The sequence below is a fragment of the Garra rufa genome, chromosome 1 (genome assembly GCF_049309525.1).
Source record: "Garra rufa chromosome 1, GarRuf1.0, whole genome shotgun sequence".
Lineage (NCBI taxonomy): Eukaryota > Metazoa > Chordata > Actinopteri > Cypriniformes > Cyprinidae > Garra > Garra rufa.
Genome location: NC_133361.1, coordinates 1790192 through 1804720, shown reverse-complemented (window position 1 = coordinate 1804720; position 14529 = coordinate 1790192).

Genomic DNA, 14529 nt, shown 5'->3' with positions numbered 1-14529 from the left:
AGTTTTCGTTTAAGAAAATAACCTTGGTTTGTGGAGGGGTTGGGGGGTGCCCTTTTTTTCAGTTTCAGCACATGCCCTTCAAAAGGTCTGTGCACGGCCCTGGTACATATTATAATATACTTACACTTTACACCTAAATAAACAAAGTGAAATGTTGCAACCGTCCCCACAATAGGGGACAGTTGCAGCATTCAATAAAATGTAATGAAATCATTCTTAAATATAATTTTGCAATTTCTTTATTTAATTTGTTCACAGTCATGGTCTTCAATAAGGTACATTGGCTGTAAAAAAAAAAAAAAAAAAAAAAAAAAATCCCACTAAGAACAGTAAATGAGAAACATTAAGTAACAAGTAGATTTTTAACCTTTTCACTTAAAAAAGGAGAGATAACTAACTATCCATGATAAAAATTGGTATATTGGCACACGCTAGCTATGCCTAGCTATTAGAAGCTAAGAACTGATTAAAATGTTATGTTTTTGCAATGTGTCACACAAACAACTTAGACACTATGACCAAACATCGAATCTTTAAAAAAAAAAAACTTTTTTTACCAAGAAAATAATTTTGGGTAGAAGGAATGATCACATATGACTGATTTCTTCCAGGAAGTATGAGGGGCCAATAAAGCATGTGCAGTATGAATATCACTGTATCTTATTCCTGCTTGAAGAAATAAGCAATGTTGCAACTGCCACGTTGCAACTGTCCCCACTCTCCCCTAATCATATATTTTCTATAACGGGGAAATCATATCGTTTTTATGACATCAAATGTCCTTTTAACAAGAAAAGATCCCGTTTCCTATTGTGCTTTACCAGAAAGTGTCACAAATTATAGAAACAAAAGTCAGAATTGTGAGATATAAAGTCGCAATTGCGAGAAAAAAAAGGTCAGAATTGATCAACAGCATAAGATTATTTGCTACCACTAAATGTTTTAGAACATACACTCTTATAAGGTAATACAGATAAGTACAGTATAGGCTAAAGATAACATAGCGAGGCATTGAATTGTAATTGTATGTAGAATTGGGAGGACAGTAGAAAGAATTTACTCTCCACCACAGTGCATTCAGACAACTTCATAAAAAACCTATTTATTCCTGCTAAAACCTGATTTTGTCATTTAAATCTACACAACTACATGATTTGAATTAGCCTTGAATTAAAATTAATTTTAAATTAATTAAAAGTGGAACTGAATGCCACACAGCGCTGTTTTTTTTTTTTTTTTTTTTTTGAGAAATAATTTTGTTATTTAATGATTATTTACAAGTATATCGATATTCTTAAGGACTTACCAACAAGGATGTTGTACAAAGAAAACATACCAGTAGCAGTACACATTGTCTTAACCTGTCAACTGATAATACACAAAAATGAGCAATTTTTTTTTTTCTCAAAGTCTTCAAAACCATTTTGACCCATACTGTAACTAAAATATACAAAAATAAATAAATAAATAAAAATACATAAACTAGTGATTACCTGGTATGGCCATGGTTAAGTCCTCTGTTCTCCTAAAATAATTTTATGCCAAGTACATATTCTCCCGACTCAATACAGTGTCTTGTTAAACTGGTCATGCTGCCCTGAAAATGAGGCATGACGTGAATTTGTAGAGGCATGACGCAGCTGTCCTCCGTAATACTATTTCGTTTGGCCGATTTGCCTTTGGTGGAGGTAATAGACATTGGATGCTAACTGTCTTGCAGATAAGATAAAATATTCTTGCTATTGGAATTACATAATTCAACTGTTTTCTTTTTTTCTGGTAATCAAAAATAAAATAAGACCGAGCGTGTAGACACTGTGACACTGTGGCATCTTTACAACTTTTCTTTATTGCAAGGAAATTATACCACATGGAAAACTGATAAAAAATGCTGTGCAAGAGAGCTGATTGTAGATGAAAACCAACTATGGTGGTCAAACAGGTTTGTTCCAGTCCACAGGCAGACATGTCATGATGTTTTATTTTTTTATTTATTTATGTAAGGGACAATGAACAGGCAGCCGGTAGTTATCGCAGAAATAAGCCCCGACAGTGATCAGGACAGTCTTGTATCACACTGAAGGGGCTTATTTGGCGATAACTACCGGCTGCCTGTACATTATCCCGCTTATTACACGGCTACTTGCCACATAAGGAAAAAACTGGACATGAATATGAATTTGAAACCTTTTATTGGCATATTTGTTTTAAATTAACATTTTTATCCTTCCGCGAAACGATATAGTACCACGTGACTAACATTCAAGCTATGTACGTTAGTAAGACAATTTAAATAGATTAATGTCGAAATTTTCCATTGTTAATTGTGGTTGTCCAGTGTTTGTCACAAGATGGCGCCAAACGGTAATCTTTGTTGGCACGGAGGGATTTTAAACGTACAAGTAGTACCGGCTATGCGTTATTACTTTGGAGCGGTGATTATTTGAAAAGAACGAACCTGCAAATGTCTCAACTGACCAATCAGAATCAAGCATTCCAAAGAGCCGTGTAATAAATATATATATATATATATATATATATATATATGTATGTATATATATATATATATATATATATTTTTTTTTTTTTCTGTGCACTTGTAAACTTGTTATAAGATCTGAAATTATTTATTCTGGGTTTCATTTTATACATCTTAAAACAGTCATTTTAACAGGGTTGTTGTGTTTAGTAGACGACTGGCTGATTTTAGCCAGCACAGAACAGTTAGCGGTTCAACATCGAGATGTTGTTCTCGCTCACATGAAAGAGCTGGGGTTGAGACTCAACACCAAGAAAAGTGTGCTTTCTTCATTACAGAGAACCACTTATCTAGGTGTGGTATGGGATTCGACCACGATGCAGGCACGAATGTCACTTGCTCGGATCGAGTCGATCCTCACTGCAGCCAATGCGGTCAAGCTAGGCCTCTCACTCATTGTCAAACAGTTTCAAGTACTGTTAGGTCTAATGGCAGCTGCATCCAACGTGATACCTTTTGGCCTGCTGCACATGAGGCCGCTACAGTGGTGGCTCAAAACCAAGGGGTTTTCCCCGAGGGGGAACCCATTCCGCAAGATCAAGGTCACGCGGCGATACCTATGTGCCTTGGACATGACATTGGTCACTATTCTTCAATAAATATATTTGTTTGACAGGGAAGCTGTGCGCAAACAGGAATATATATTATAAAAATAAAATAAAACAAAATACATAAATAAAAATAAATAAATAAAAGCACCCCAGAAAAAAGGGCACTTTGACTCCAGGAATAAAAAGGGCAGGTGCTCAAGCCCCCTTTGATGTCTATGTGTGCACGTGCCTGCTTAAATTAATCTTAAGTACAAAATGATTGCATTGATGAAAACAGAGCACTTCAAGTACATTGTGGGAATGCACTTGTTTTTCCACCAACGAAGCCACATAAAGCCGGGAGTTTCCAGAGTGTTGCCAAAGTCCAGGGTGTGCCCATGAAGCTTGGTGCATTGTTACCAATGTTGCCAATCAGATTCAGAATGAGCTTTATTGTCATGCATCTCTCACAAACACACACACACAAACAAGGATTTATAAGAAATGTGAAATGCTAAATATAGTTGAAGTCAAAAGTTGACCCACACCTGGCAGAATCTGCAGATTCTGTTAACTCCTGCCATAGCTTCAAACAATGAGGCAGGTGTGCCAAAATGCCATTGCAAACAAAAGGTGAAAAACTCTGTGCTTGTTTAACTGCCAATATGGAAATCAGGAACTGAAAATGTTTGCTTAAAAAAATGGTACATCTGATGTTATTTTCACAGTAAAAGGGAAATACAATGTACTTCATCTTAGTTTTCCATGTGATGTTGTGCAAATATTAAATGTGTAATCCGACAATACACAACAATATTTTTTTTACTTTCATTTAAAGGGAAAAATTTACGTACACCTTGCAGAATCTGCAAATGGTTAATTATTTGACCAAAATAAGAGGGATCATGCATTTTTTTTGTTTAGTACCGACCTGAATAAGGTATTTCAAATTAAAGATGTTTAAATGTAGTCCACGTGTTTTTTTTTTTTTTTTTTTTTTTTTTTTGTGACAGTTGTTCATAAGTCCCTTTTATGTTCTGAACAGTTAAACTGCCCGCTGTTCTTCAGAAAAAAATTGTGTATTTTGTGCTTTTTTGTGTATTTGAATCCTTTCCGATAATGACTGTGTGATTTTGAGATCCATCTTTTTACACTGAGGACAGCTGAGGGACTCAAATGCAGTTATTACAGAAGGTTCAAACACTCACTGATGCTTTAAGAAGTGTTCTCGTCGCTTCATAAAATTCCGATTGAACCACTAATGGCAGATGGGCTATTTTGATGATGACTTTGATACTATACTAGGCTTTGACAGTGTTAATTTCTAGGCAGTCATTGGGACAGTCACAAGCCTCTCGGTTTTCATCCAAAATATCTAAAATTGTGTTCCGGAGACGAACACCCTTTAATCTTGTCAAAATCAGTTCTGCAAAACATCAACTTATATTATTGTATGGCCTTTTAAATGCAAATGAGCTCTGCCCACCCCGCCCCTCTCTGCCTGGAATGATGAGACATGATGTTTACTTTAGCCACGTGAAACTTGCCAACAAGCACATTATTAAGAAAGACCATTTGCAAAGATGGATAATATATATATATATATATATATATATATATATATATATATATATATATTCTCACTTATGCTGTGGGTGAAGCTGCATCAGGAACGATTTGCACGGCATGTGTAGATGGGAATTGGCGCTTTCGTTTTAAAAATGAAAGTAACGCTAAACCTCGGCGTCTTCAGCGGCTCAGATGTCGGGAGTAAATGACGACTGCTATGTTTATTAGGTAACACTTTATTTTAAGGGTCCAGAATAATGCATTAGTTAAGCATTAATTAGCGGTTAATTTGTTCACAGTTAAGCATTAGTTAAGCACAAACACACTAATGATTTATTTAACATTTTAAGGTTTCAAATGATGTATTAGTTAAGTATTAATAAACTAGTAATTCACGATTAACTTCAATTACAATTATGCATCAGATAAGCATGAACACATTCATAAATAATGATTAACTGAACATATAGTAAGGGCATATTAGCCATTATTTGCAAATTATTAAACATTTAAAGACACATAAATAAGTAAAAATAAATAACAAAAATAAGCTAGTAATTAATAAATAACTGAATGTACAGTAAATACATGTTCGCCATTATTTACAAATTAATAAGCCATTATTTCAATATTTTTTGTAGTGATGTAAATATATTTCTGTGATTTAACATCTATTAAGTTAACCAAATAATAAACTAGCAATTATATTTAATTACTGCTGGTTTGCAATTATATATGGCTAAAATATTGTAATATCAACTATTTGATGCATCAGTTTCTACAGTTCTAATGTCAAAGTTATATCCACATTAATTATGGCACTTATCAAGTGATATTCTAGTTTATTTACCAGATTAAGCCAATAATTATGGCTAAACTGCTAGTAATACAGTACTAATAAAGCCAATTTGACCCCCTATTCTGAAGTGAAAGTTATATCCACATTAATTATGGCACTTATTGAGTGATATTCAAGTTTATTTACCAGAATAAGCCAATAAGTCAGCCTGGTCTCATTGTTTATACGTAGGTATTTATATGTAACGTTTAGATTTTGATTTTTTGCCCCCTTAACCTACCCCCAAACCAAAACCGACCAATTTTATAGCAATTGTGCATTTTTATAAGTTTATTTAATAAGTGTTTTTGATTTTTAGCTCTCTTAACCTACCCCCAAACCTAAATCTACCCATTTTATAGCGAATATAAATTTATAGCACATACATCTTGGAGACGTCTATTTGACATCTGCATTTACATCTGAAAGACATCTGAAATACGTAGTTTGCTCATCTGCAATACATCCATTAGACGTTTCCCATCAGATGTCAAATAGACGTCTGTTAGATGTCTTCAAGATGTTCTTGAATCACAATGTAGATAAAACTCTGCCAGATGTTTGTACACAGCAGATGCTTTCCAGATCAAGAGATCTTTAACAGACATCTTGCAGATGTACGTGTGCTATCTGTTAAAGCATATAAAACATAACTGACCAAAATATGCAGGGAAATTGCCATTTTAGTAAGAATTTGGAATAAAAATATTTTTTATAGTCGCTAATCCCACTCCTACCTCTAAACCTAACGTTAACCATAACTCTCTCTGTACAGTAATAAAGAAAACAAAACATGACAGACTTAAAAGTGCACAATTATTGATTTATTGCAAAAATATCAACAGCCGTACCAAAAAGTAATCAAAATGACGATGCATTTGCAGCTGCAGTCCTCTCTGGCAAAATACAGTAGGTTTGTTTGAGGTGCAGAGCAAAATTTAAAATTGATAATCGCTGAAAATATTATCCATATTATTGTCCTGATCCACGAAGGCAGGCGAGAGCCAATGAGCGTTCGATTTTCCTGCCGTAAAACCTGTCGTTTCTTAATGCAGCAATATTTGAATTTGGAAAATGCACTTCAGCTTGGGTTTATTGCTGTTGCTGCTGAAGACGCTGCTCGGGATGGAGATGAAGATCGCCGGATAAAAGCTTTAATTTGGGTCTGTTCCTCGCAGTCGTATGGATTCTGAAGATCTGCATCACAGCGCACCAATAAAGTCTTTTCATTTTGTAATTATGATGCATGTTCAGTGTATTTTATGGTTCTGTTGTTAGTCACAGCATGTCAGAGAAAACGCCTTTTGTTTCCCACTAGGCAAACGAAGTTAATATTACATGTATGCTTAAATGATTGCAGAAATGTATTTGGGTTTAAAGTGTAGGTTTGCTTAACATTACGATGACCTATTCTTGGAAACGAGCTGGCAGCAGAAATCACACAGAACAGTATGAAATGTTATAATTTCATATAAAGTAAACAATTCAACTATTTAATAATGCAATTGAAAACATAAGGCAATTGGCATGACAATTAATAACAACAATAATAATGAAATTAATGCCGCGATTTCAGTATTCATAAGGATTTGTTTTTAGGTGTTGTCAAAACGTACGTATTGCACGTTAAAATGCTAAAAATATGTATGTATATGTACGTATAGATGCTGTAAATACGTCAGTATTATTATTGGCTCATTCTGGTCAATAAACTTAAATATCACTCAATAAGTGCCACAATTAATGTGGATATAACTTTCACTTCAGAATAGGGGGTCAAATTGGCTTTATTAGTACTGTATTAATGGCAGGTTAGCCTTAATTATTGGCTTATTCTGGTAAATAAACTAGAATATCACTCAATAAGTGCCATAATTCATGTGGATATAACTTTGACATTAGAACTGTAGAACCTGATGCATCAAATAGTTGTTATTTCACTATTTTAGCCATATATAATTGCAAACCAGCAAATTACTAGTTTATTATTTGGTTAACGTAATAGATGTTAAATCACAGAACTATATTTACATCATTACATAATAATGGCTTATTAATTTGTAAATAATGGCTAACATTTTTTTTTTACTGTACATTCAGTAATTTATTAATTACTAGCTTAGTTTTGTTATTTATTTTTGCTTATTTGTTTTTTAAACGTTTAATAATTTGTATATAATGGCTAATATGCCCTTACTATATGTTCAGTTAATCATTATTTATGAATGTGTTCATGGTTATCTGATGCATAATTGTGAACAAGTTAATCATGAATTACTGGTTTATTAATACTTAACTAATACATCATTTGGGAACCTTAAAATGTGTTTGTGCTTAAATAATGCTTAACTGTGAACAAATTAACAGTTAATTAATGCTTAACTAATGCATTATTCTGGACCCTTAAAATAAAGTGTTACCGTTCATTATTATATCCAACAGAAGAACCCCTCAATCGCTCAATCTGAGACATTCTTGTATTCCTCTGACACAATGACGATCGGAGTCGGACTGTTTCAGCTCGGTGAGGGCGGGTCTAATGTCAGTTATTGTGGGAGGGTCCTCTGTCGGTGTGCCATCACACCAACAAGAAGCTGAGAATGACCTGATTTTAAAAAGGGGATATTATTTTTAAAGATACCACTGGGTGTATTTTTCTCATTGTTGGGTGGTTCTGTACACAAACTGCCAACACACCTTAATGTTCAAACCACATGTAAAAGTTAGTTTTGCATCCGATTACCCCTTTAACAAGGTGGGGTGTGGATTTCTCTTTGAGCTATCTACATGCTACAATAATGGTCATTGGATTGGGTAAAACTCCAAGGTCTAGGCAGACTCCTAACTGCCTACATCCTTTACCTTTTTTTACATTCTTTGTGACCTTGTCTTTACCTGTAAGGGCTGCCCCCTAAAATGTGATCCAGGATCCCAGCAGGCAGACAACGAAATAAGAAGTTGATATATGGTAAAATTTCAGTTGCAATGTAGGATGACCAAAATTCTGTCAATTTAATGTCTAATGTCAACATTAATATTGACGTAAGCATTTTGTTGGTTTTGGGTTGTGTAACCAAAATCCAATTTTAAGTCAACTTCAAATTGGTGCCAACTCATTTTTCATTGTCAACAAAAATGCAACCAAAACTGTCCAACGTTGTAATCCAATGTCCACCTGACAATATATTGACGTCTGATGCCTACTGGGAGTTTCTTGGTCTCTGCTTCAGAGTTTCCAACAGTATTCTTTTATTGGAGTATATATTGAACATGTTTTTATTGCACAATAAACTGTTCATGAAGTATATTGTCTGATAAAATTTATTTTTTGTGAGTGCTGACCAGAAGTTCAAAGTCAAGAAGATTATTTATACAGCGTTTATGGCTCTCTGTCTCCTCCTCTAGCTCCACTGCCACCTGCTCCGCCTCCGTCGGATGGCCCCCTGAAGTCGTCAGCCCCTCCTCCACCATAGCTCCTTTGTCCGTTATCACCACTCTGGACTTTTTGTTCGTCCTCCTCTTGGGAGTCTGTCCTCCACCGTAACCGTCTCCCATCTATCTACAGCGCGGGGTCGTGCCTTCCGGGAGGGGGGAGTTATGTAACACCCCTGTCATCCTGTCTGTTTTGGTTTGTTTCCGTATGCCCATATTTGGTTTCCCTGTCAATCAACATCATTCACATCACCTGTCTTTGTAATTAGCACCCTTTTATAGTCTGTGTTCATTTCCAAACACATCTGTGATAAGAAAATAATTTTGAAATGTATTGAGAATAAAAATATTTTAAAATTAAGGCAAAATCATGAGAATTAATTAGTAGCAATTATAAGATTATATTTATAATATATATTAAGAACATAGAGTATATCATAGCCTATTGTACGGTGGCCGAGAGAGCTCAATGCGCTGCAACTTAAGAAAACACATGCAAACATAAAAAAATGGCAACAAATTAAGAAAACATCTTCATCAGTTTGACAACACAGGTGCTGCAAATTCTCGCAACGCAAAAACAAATACGGAAATGTGCTGCAAATTCTTACAACCCAACCAGGTAACACTTTAGAATACTGTTTCTTACTTACTGCAGAACTAATTAGGAATTATTGAATAATTAACAGGTAACTATTCATTAACACTTGACTCACTAATGTTAACTACTAAGGAAGATGTGCTAACTAATCAGTATGTAATACAATTTTATGAATGTGTTAAGTAACAGGTAGCTAATCAATAACTAATGTATTCTGTCATACTGTCACAGTAGGGGACTCGGGAGACAGACGTTCGGATCCAAATGCAGGCTTTAATTAGAAGGCATGGTACACAGACAGGGTCAATCACCGGCAAACAACAACAACGAGGATAATCCAAAGAGTAGTCAAAACACAGGCAGAAGGTCGGGGCTGGCAGCGAGAATCAAACACGGGAAGGAGTCCAGGAATCAAACACAAGGGAAAACAAACACGGAAAGAAACGCTCGGAATAATGACCATACGGAACAATAAGACTTCGCCCGGAAGTGTGTGTGTCAGTGGCTTAAATGCATGAGAGTCAATGTGAAACAGGTGTGTGCAGCAATCAGTGCAGTGGGAAACGAGGAGCAGGTGTGTGCAGTGGCTTGTGGGGAATGAAGTCCAGAATGTGTTGTGCAAGAGTTCATGATGACAGGATAGACCACATACGTGACAGAGCCCCCCCCCCCCCCCAAGGAGCGGCTTCCAGATGCTCTAACCACCTAATACAACCTGGAGTGTGGTGGAGCGGAGGCGGAACAGGGGGAGGTATGGAGGGCCAGGTCCATGTAGGGGTACAGGAACTACGGACTGAGGCGGAGCCGACGGAGGGAGAAGCCATGGCGGAGGAAGGGTAGGCTCCTGCATGGGGGCGACCGACGGAGGTGGAGCCGGTGGAGCCCGAGGGAGAACCGGAGAGTCGACAGTCCTAGGTGACACCGAGGATCCGGAGGGCCAAGGCAGAACCCAAGGCTCTGGCGACCCCGGCGGAGATGGAGGTCCGGAGGTACGCAGCGGAGCCGGAGTGACAGAGGATCGAGGCTGTGCCCACGGGAGGGAGGAGGTCCACAGAGCCGGCAGGACGGAGTGACGAGGCGCAGCCGGAGGAGTAGAGTCCAGAGGCGAAGGTGGGGCGACGACTGACCGGGGCGGAGCCGGAGGGACGATGGAGCCCGGAGGAGCTGGTGGGCCGACGGCCGACAACGGAGACGAGGGAGCACAGAGCCGGGGTGGAGCTGCAGGGTCGGAGGGCCGAGGTGGAGTCCAGGACTCTGAGACTGGAGGTGATGGTGAGGGATCCTTCAGTCTGGACACCGATGAAGACTGGCAATCCCACTGTGAGCCCTCTGCACCGAAGGTGGGATGTGGGTGAGCAGAGGGACTGTCAGGAGACAGAGGTGGTGGGACTGGAGCAGCAGGGAGGGTCTCCGTGGCCAGAACCGGGCAGACAGGAATCTCAGGACGACTGGACAGAAACAGCGGAGGCTCTGGAAGACTGGGCTGAACCAGAGGAGGCTCTGGAAGGCTGGGCTGAACCAGCGGAGGCTCTGGAAGGCCGGACTGAACCAGCGGAGGCTCTGGAAGGCAGGTCGGAACCAGCGGAGGCGCTGGAAGGCTGGGCTGAACCAGCGGAGGCTCTGGAAGGCTGGGCGGAACCAGCGGAGGCTCTGGAAGGCTGGGCTGAACCAGCGGAGGCTCTGGATGGTTGGGCGGAACCAGCGGAGGCTCTGGAAGGCTGGGCTGAACCAGCGGAGGCTCTGGGAGGCCGGGCGGCACCAGCAGAGACTCTGGGAAGGCGGCCATCTTGCAAACAGGCTCTGGAAGGGCGGCCATCTTGCAAACAGGCTCTGGAAGGGCGGCCATCTTGCGAACAGACTCTAGAAGGGAGGTCATCTTGTGAAAAGACTCTAGAAGGGAGGCCATCTTGCTTACAGACTCATGCGAGGCAGCCATCTTGGCCGGGAACTCAGGAACAGAAGCCATCCTGGCAACAGGCTCAGGAAGGGCGGCCCTCTTGTGAACAGGCTCAGGAGGGGCGGCCATCTTGTGAACAGGCTCTGGGTTGGCGTGAGCAGGCCCTGGAGCGGCAGGCATGGCGTGAGCAAACTGTGATTTGGTAGATGTGACTTGAGCAGACTTTGGCTTGGTAGGCTTGGCATGAGAGGGCTCTGATGTGGCAGACGTGACATGAGCAGGTTGTGGTATAGGGGTTACTGCAGGATTGCAGGGGCCTGCATCCACAATCCCAACAGTAAATGGTGAACCAGCCAGCTGGAGTGCATGGTCGATGTATTGTTCTAGAGACCAGTTAGGTGTGTGTAGTGGAATACAGGGTTTTAAGTCCTTGTTCAAGCCGTAGTAAAAAATGTGCTTTAGAAAAGTGTCTTGGAAATCTACCTGACAGCAAAGTTTGCAGAAGTCAGCCACATACTCCTCAATTTGTCGGTTCCTCTGGCGAAGACGAACCAGACGATCTCCCGGGTTCATGATGATCTGAGGTGAAAAAGCTGCTGGATCCTTGTAGTGGTCGAAGTCTTCTGTCACAGTAGGGGACTCGGGAGACAGACGTTCGGATCAAATTGCAGGCTTTAATTAGAAGACATGGTACACAGACAGGGTCAATCACCGGCAAACAACAACAACGAGGATAATCCAAAGAGTAGTCAAAACACAGGCAGAAGGTCGGGGCTGGCAGCGAGAATCAAACACGGGAAGGAGTCCAGGAATCAAACACAAGGGAAAACAAACACGGAAAGAAACGCTCGGAATAATGACCATAAGGAACAATAAGACTTCGCCCAGAAGTGTGTGTGTCAGTGGCTTAAATGCATGAGAGTCAATGTGAAACAGGTGTGTGCAGCAATCAGTGCAGTGGGAAACGAGGAGCAGGTGTGTGCAGTGATTGGTGCAGTGGCTTGTGGGGAATGAAGTCCAGAATGTGTTGTGCAAGAGTTCATGATGACAGGATAGACCACATACGTGACACATACCTCCTGAAGAACTGCTATTAATTATCTAGTGGTTGAATCTAACAGGAATTAAGGAGAAAGACCGTGTATTCCTGTTGGATTCCCCCGTTTCTCTCTCTGGCCTATTTGGTGACTCTGCTAACTCAGTAGTCGCAAGATATAAAGAGGTAAAGAAACACGAGGAAGCGTTTGGTCAGTTCCTTCCTCGCCGCACTCAAGGGGAGGGACCGTCTGCCACCCAGTCCCGCCCCGGTCCTTCAAAGCCTAGGGAGGTTCAAAAGCAGAGCGTGGCTGAGCGTGCTCCCCCTCGTAGAGACTGGGGAACTCACCGCACTCAGCAACCTCCCAAGCCTGACCTCAGGACTATTATTAATAGAAAGAGAAAGTCCTGAGGGTCCGGCGCCCAATCTGGTGGGGGTAGTCCCCCGCGCGATAGGGCGCGTTCAAGATCTATTCGCCCCTTCCCGATACCCTCATAAAACCTCTCCATCCCCGCCACTTCTCGTGCCTCGTGCCTTTCCGGCTTTAACTCTGGACGCAGAACATCTAACATCCCCTCAAAAGGAAGTATTAAAATTTAAAATTTAAATTAATATCACTCTCAGAGTCTGGCAGCGTGGAAAACTTCTGCCAGGCATCTCTGCGTGGGTATAAAGCACAGCACAGATAGGATACAGAATCCAATTTATCCGTCATCCTCTGCGTTTCACCGGCGTGGTTTACACTTCCGTGAAACCGGAAATGATGCACGTACTGTCACAACAGCTACGAAATCTTCTGAGCAAAGAGGCCATAGAGCATGTTCCAGTGAGAGAGTCGGGCTATTAAAGCAGATACTTCCTGATTCCCAAAAATAATGGGGGGGCTGCGTCCAATCTTAGATCTTCGAGGCTTAAACCATTCAGTCTAAGCGCTCAAGTTCAAGATGTTAACTGTCAAGACGGTCGTGATTCAATATCAGGATCAGTTCGTCACGATCGATCTGAAGGACGCGTATTTTCACATAGAAATATTGCCACAACACAGGAAATTCCTGAGGTTCGCTTTCGGGGGCGAAGCGTTCCAATTTCGGGTTCTTCCATTCGACCTAGCCTTGTCACCCGCACATACACAAAATGCATGGATGCAGCACAGGGCTCCATTACGACTCCAGGGCATTCGCATTTTGAATTACATTATCAATTCTGAGCACAATCGCGAGAGATGGAGATCCATCACGAAACATCGTGTTAGCTCATCTGGTTTCTCTAGGGTTGAGACTCAACACCAAGAAAAGTGTTCTTTCTGCTGCCCTGAGAACGACTTATTTCGGAATCGCTTGGGATTCGATCACGATGCGGGCGCAACGGTCTCCTGCTCGAATCGAGACCATTCGGCAGACCATAAGCAAAGTCAGGCTAGGCCAAAAATGCACTGTTCGTCAGTTCCAACAATGTTAGGTTTTATGGCATCAGCATCCACGGTGATTCCTTTGGGGCTGTTGCACAAGAGACAGTTTTCAGTTGTGGCTAAATGCCGGAGGATTTTATCCAAGAGCCAATCCTTTAAGACAAATAAAAGTGGCGCGCCGCGTTGGCTTCGTACACTATCTCCGTGGTTCAGACCCCGGTTCCTCACCTTGGGTCCCACGCTAGGGCGCCATGTCGTCGCAGACTGCTAACGACAGACGCCTCCCTGATGAGCTGGGTAGCGATCTTAAATGGTCGTCCAGCTCAAGGGGAATGGGAAGGCCATCAGCTCGATTGGCACATCGTTTGCCTCGGGCTGATGGCTGTATTTCTGGCTCTGAAATACTTTCTCCATCAATTAAGGGGCTGTCATGTCCTAGTGCGGGTGGACATCACAACAGCAGTCTCTTATTTAAATCTCCAGGGAGGTCTGCTCTCACGCAATCTGAACAGAATAGCGAGGCAGATTTTTCTCTGGGCCCAGGAATTCCTGTCACTCAGAGCAGTTTACATTCCAGTGCACTTGAACATGGAAGCAGATTTACTGTCCAGACAGCACTACCGAGGGGCGAGTGGAGGCTCCACCCGAAGGTTGTGAAACTGATCTGGACCAGGTTTTA